The 6,246-nt window shown below is 41.8% G+C and overlaps 1 protein-coding gene across 5 annotated transcripts in view; it reads right to left on the bottom strand.

Moving 5' to 3' along the window:
• LOC122075858 (target of rapamycin complex subunit LST8) overlaps nucleotides 1–6,246 on the bottom strand; it is a 74,391-nt gene that overhangs the window by 47,052 nt on the left and 21,093 nt on the right. The gene's annotated exons all lie outside the window — the stretch shown is intronic.

Here is a 6,246-nt window from a genome sequence, read left to right as displayed (position 1 = left end):
TCAAAAATCATATAAAAACTAAAAACCCTTTCCATAAAAAAAAAAAAAAAAAAAAACCCATAAGGCGCCACTTCACATAAGGCAGAGCACTGCCTTACCATCTCTAGACCGCATCAGCGCCAAGGCGCTGCTAAGGCGACTACCATCTCTAGACCGCATCAGCGCCAAGGCGCTGCTAAGGCGTCGCCTTACCAGCACGTTAAAAACTATGCTTCATAAACCAATTAACATCAAACAAAGGCCTAGTTCTTACTTTGAAACATGAACTAGTCTCTAAAAAATCCCAAAAAACAGCATAGGGTGCTGCACCCCTTCAAACAAAGTCCTAAAGAGATCTCAAAGATGATCTGAGGTGAACCAACCAATAATGGTTAAAGCCTTAAAGGAGAGGAGAACAAGATAATAGGAGAGTTGCAGTAGTACCTAAGGGTCTTGCTTTGATACCATGTAAACAATATTAGAAGAAGAAGAAAAAGAGAAGAGGGAGGAAAAGAGAATCAATGGATGTGTAACCTGTTGGGAGTTACAACTTAATGTTACAATTCCCACTTCATCCAATATATAATTACCTAAAGTAACAAGGGGCATAATAGGAAGAAATATGCAGAAAAAACAAAATAGACGAAACAGCCCCTACCCATTTCGGTATTAGCGCTGGTGAGATCCCTATACCTCGATTTACAAACATCATAGAGCTGAGAAGCATACCTGCAAACAGGGCCGGTATTGAGTTACCGTTGGGTGATATCAGGCGATTTTATCCTGGTATTTGATCCCATATTTGATCGGTTACTGATTAGATCTGGTAGTTCGATGGGTTTCTGACCTTCATACAATGTTTCAAAGCTATAAAAGTTTATATGGGTGCAATATTGCCCCTTGAAATTAAGTTTGCTCCCTGCTGGTTCTATCATGAATCAGTATCAGCCCAAGGAAGAAGAAGATATTTTCTTCTTATTTGTTAGTAAAGAACCATCTTGTGTTATTTATAAAATACCCCTCTAGATTCTTATTCCCTTATGCTTTGTCCTCACTCTTAATATGTGATTCCAGACTAGCCCTCTTTCTTCAATTTTAATTAGGTTTCCAAGCCCAGATCAATACGCCCTATTTCCTTCAATAGGGGGTCCCAAACTTCAGAATAAAGAATTGACACTGCCCTTTTGTAATTGGTTTTTTTTTTTTTTTTTAGCTTGGGTGGGTCCATAGGAACCCAAACAGGGTTTTCCAACCCCGAGATCGCAGTGGTATCAAAGCCGAGTTTTCTAGAAGATTCTAACTATGACAGGGCAATCTCACATCACCAATATCGAGTTGCAAACCTCATATCGGGAACTGGTTGAGAGTCAGCAGAAGACTGAGGCTAAACTAGATAAGTTCTTTGTTACAGAATTTCATGCCTTATTGAGGACTGACAAACAACAAGACGTTGGACCATCTACACCAGTTCAATTTGGTATCTTATCATCTTATGGATCGAAGACACGCCTCAAAGGCAACAACCTGATCCAGCTATACCTCAAGATGTCAAACGACAATTTTTTTTACAGAGACTATAGCATCAAGGTTGAGGTTTCAGAGTTCGTTGGTGAAAAGGGACTAAAGGATTTCCTTGATTGTCTTACTAAAGTTGAAAGGATTTCCACTTATAAGTCTTTTCTGGATGAGAAAAGGTGTGAGCCCATCCTCACCAAGTTTACTGGATATACATATTCAAGGTGGAATGATGTAATATATTTGAGGCCTGTCAGACAAATTGGACCCATTGCTAACTGGGGGGCCATTCTAAACAAGAAGTTTGTCCCTCCTAATTACGAGAATGTGTTATTTCAAAAACTAGCCGACTTTCAAGCCTGATTTGGTATGATTTCTATTTCAATTTCATGGGGTGATTTTTATTTTGGAAATTGTTTGGTTTGATTTTGCATCTTATTTCAGCGAAATAAAAATCAAATGGAATAGAAATTCTGAAATAGCCGAGGAGTTGTTTCAATTTTGAAATTTGAATTGATTTCACTCTTGCTATTTAATGAGCACATGGTTACTTTAATGGGCAAAGTAGTTTTTTCATTTTAAATATAAAACACCACCATTCTTCTCCTAATGGTCACACCACCACCCTCTTCCTGGCCCTACCCACGCTCCTGCCTCTGTTCTGCCCTGCTCCTCCTCCCCCACCACCATCACCCTCTCCCAAAGAAATATAGAGAATCTATATCTGAAATTGAACTATCAAATGGATTTCTTACCCTTGAAATATTTCAGATTGATGAAACCAAAACAATTTCAATTTCTTGACCAAAATCTATCTGCAGACTATTTCATGAAATCAATCTGAAATTGAAATACAAATCATAGCAAATCTGGCCTCAGCAATGAAGCAAAAAAGTGGATACCTTCAAGGTGCCAACTTCAGGAGTCAAACCAGCAACCAGTCCTAAGGTACACCAAGATTCTAGTAGAACTGGCCAATGGTGATTTCAGGTCTTCTGATGTGGCAACTGCCTATGACAAGACAGCTGAAGAGCACAACTATTTGAAGAACATGCTCACAACTTCTTCAGCTCATAGACCTCAACTCCATATTGAAGGAAAGAAGCCTGAACCCCGCAAAGCGGAAGGAAGAAAGTCTAGAGGTTATCAGAGTCAATGAGTGGTTGAAAAGCATCATGTGCCGTAATTGTGAAGAGAAGTACCATGTCTCCTGCTTAGTCACCCGTTGGTGTACTGTGAAATTCTTTTAGGGCAACTTTGGCAACGACAGGCTGGTATTCTTTACAATGGTGCAAGGAACACCATTAGAGTTAAGCAAGGAGGTCGTATGTACTTGATGTCACCACATACGTTATCAAACATACCTCATCGGCGACAATCTCCTCCTCCAATGATATCCCAGCCTACTCTCCCTCCTCAAGAGTTACATTCCGACATAGTTGCCACAGCGTTCAAGACGACGCAAACATTCAAGGTGCCCGCCTAGGCGACCAAGGTGCATGAAAGCCTAGGTCCGAAACTCCTTGACAACTATGCATTCCGCTCATCTACCTCGATATTTCTGCCACCTCATTGACAAACAATTTACAAGGATATCTTGGGAGCATGACCTAACTTAACGGAGTCGAGTTCTTTCAAGGGCAGGGGAGTTGATGCAGGATCGATGGCTAGAGGTTGCTAGTTTCCTTTCTTTTTTTTACAATTTTGGTTTGACTTGTGGTTTGGTAGCTTAGGTAATTTTTTATTTTAACAGTATCCCTTTGTTAGTTATGAACGAGTGAGAATCCAAGTTAGATTCCTGGAACTCTATTTTCAGTTTTAAAAGTTTGCTTAGGAAATTCTCTCTTTATATATTTGGTTGTAACCTACGATGGGATTAGATATTTGTGATTGAAATGAGTTTTATTTGAGTTATTAACTGGTTATGCCGCTGAAATATGGCAGTCTTCTTCCTCTTTTCTCTGCTCAACTCAAAAACTTGATTTTTTTTTTCCCCACGTGTGATCTTCCCCACTCTTCTTCCTGTTCCTCCTTTTATTTTGTATATCTTCTACCATTTACTGCCATCCTCTGTTTCTGACGGTACTGACAGTCCAAGATATTTGAATCGAACTCTATTGATTCTTTTCTGCCTGAGTTTCCACATGTTAGTTACACTCATAGGGGAGACTTATCGAACATCATTCGGATGAGAAGCTAACTTGCAAACAGGGCTGATATTGAGTAAACCTCGGGTGATTCCATTGGATTTTATCCAGGTATTTGATCCCATTTTTGGTTGATTAATTCTTAGATCTGGTAGGTCAATGGGTCTATGACCTTCATACAAAGTTTCAGACCCATAGGAATCCAGACGGGTACGCTAATACCCCTCAAAATCAAGTTTGCTTTCCGCTGGTTCTATCATGAATCAGTTTCAGCATAAGGGAAAAGAAGATATCTTCTTATTTGCTACTAAAGACCCATCTTGTGTAATTTACAAAATACCCCTCTAAATTTTGACTCCTTTATGTTTTGTCCCCACTCTTAGTATGTGCCTCCAGATTAGCCCTGTGTCTTCACTTTTAATTACGTATCCATTCCAAGGTCTGTTTGCCTTCAGAAGGGAGTCCCAAACTTCAGAATAATTACCAAATTGCCACTGCCCCTTTGTAATTGTTCTTTTTTTAGCTTGGGTGTGTCCATAGAGAACTCAACAGGGTTTTCGAAACCCAGGATCGCATCAGTTAGACAGAATAGAAAAGATATATTGTATGGAAAAGCTTCTCTAGTATGGCAAGACTAGAGTTTCCCTCGTCTGAACTCTGAAACACCAGTTTCATGCTCATTCTTTTCAATGGATCACATATGGAAGAATATTTCCAATTCCATAATCTGGAAAAATATTGATAACTGTATCTGTTTAAATGCCTCAGAAAGCATTTTTTACTAGCTTATTCAAGAAGAACAATTAATTTGTTCAACAAATGAAAAATCTTACCTACAAAAAGACTGGTTCCACTACTAATAGAACTAATAGAATAGAGAAACAGAGACATTCTCCAAAGCTGATCCTCTCTCCATTTCCACCATCATGGACTCTCTCAGATCCTTTGAGACTCTCTCTGGCCTCAAAGTCAATCTCCTTAAGTCTAATCTTTTCCTTTCTAGAGTCTCCTCTGACTCCCAAAACATTCTTCTTGGTTTGACTGGCTTCTCCTTGGGCTCCCTTCCAGTTAAATACCTTGACCTTCCCCTCATTTCCTCCAGGCTCTCCTCACATATGCTCCCCCTTGCTTGACAAACTGCGCTGTAAGCTTCAGCTCTGGAGAGGCAAGCTTCTCTCTTATGCAAGCCATCTGACCCTCATCCGCTCTGTCCTTCAATCCCTGTACATCTACTGGTCTGGGGTGTTCTCCCTCCCCTCTGCCACAGTTAGGGACATTGAAGGCATCTTCTGCTCCTTCCTCTGGAAAGGAACAGATTCCTTCAGATTTCTCCATCCTCTTAGCTGGAGCAAGGTCTGTCTCCCCAAAGTTGAAGGAGGCCTTGGTATTAGGAGAATTAAGGATGTCAATTCTGCTAGGATCCTGAAACTCATTTGGAAAATTGCATCCAAGCAGAAGAGCATCTAGGTGGACTGGATTCACTCCCACCTGCTCAAGCACCACTCCATCTGGACTTCTCAAGTTCCCCAAGACAGTTCTTGGATTTGAAGGAAAATACTCTCCCTCCATCCTTTAGCCCTTAATGCCATCTCCTTCTCCATTGGCAATGGTCAATCCACTTCCTTATGAATGGACCCTTGGCATCCGGCTGGTATCCTTGGCTCCTTGGTCTCTCCTAGGATCATTTACTCTTCTGGCATCCCCAAATCTACCTCTGTCTCTGATATTATGTCCCCCTCTGGCTGGTCCCCCCTCCCTCTGCTCCCCCCTATTAGACCTCTGGTCCTCCCTCCCTCCTCTTCCTCCTGGCCACCGGGGTAGAGAGGATAAATGCACATGGACTCACTCATCAAATGGGATCTTTTCCTCCGCCTCGGCTTGGTCCTCCATCCGCTCCTCTAGTCCTGTGGTTCCTTGGCATAACCTTGTTTGGTTCAAGGGCCACATTCCTCACCACTCCCTTACTCTTTGGAGATGTTTTTCCAATTGCCTTCCTACCCAAGCCTTTCTCATCTACCGCCAAATCCCTATCTCACCTTCCTGCTGCCTTTGTTCCCATAATTCTGAAGACATCCCCCCCCCCTCCTTCTTCTCTTGCCCCCTCTCCAGTTCCATGTGGAATTTAGTTCTCTCCAAATGCTGGTCTGTCTCGAGGCCTATTCTTCCTTTTGATAGAGAATGGATCTAGGTTGACATGACCTTCTCTGGCCCCTATATCTGTGATACTGTTGGAAAATTGGCCTTCTCTGCTACTGTCAACTATATCTGGATGAAGAGAAACATCCGTAGATGGTCGTCCAAATCCCGCTCTCTAGATAAGATTTGGAATGCCATCTCCTTTGATGTATCCTCCAAAATCCAGTTTCTCCCCCAAAAGCCTATTCCTAGTTCCCCCAAGAACAGACATCATTGGCTCTTAGAACCTGCAAGTTGATACCATTCCCTGTGCGTAGCCCCCCCCCCCTATTTTTTCTATATCCCCCTCTCTTGTTGCTTCACCCCTTTTGGGCTGTTGTACTGTTTTGGCTGGTCCAGTTTTGGATCTGTTAGCTGTATGCTTTTATTAGCTCTTGTTGCTAGCCGAGTCTAGTTCCCCCACCCCCCC

This window comes from Macadamia integrifolia, chromosome 4, assembly GCF_013358625.1.
Source record: "Macadamia integrifolia cultivar HAES 741 chromosome 4, SCU_Mint_v3, whole genome shotgun sequence".
Classification (NCBI taxonomy): Eukaryota; Viridiplantae; Streptophyta; class Magnoliopsida; order Proteales; family Proteaceae; genus Macadamia; species Macadamia integrifolia.
This window is presented reverse-complemented; position numbering and strand designations above follow the sequence as displayed.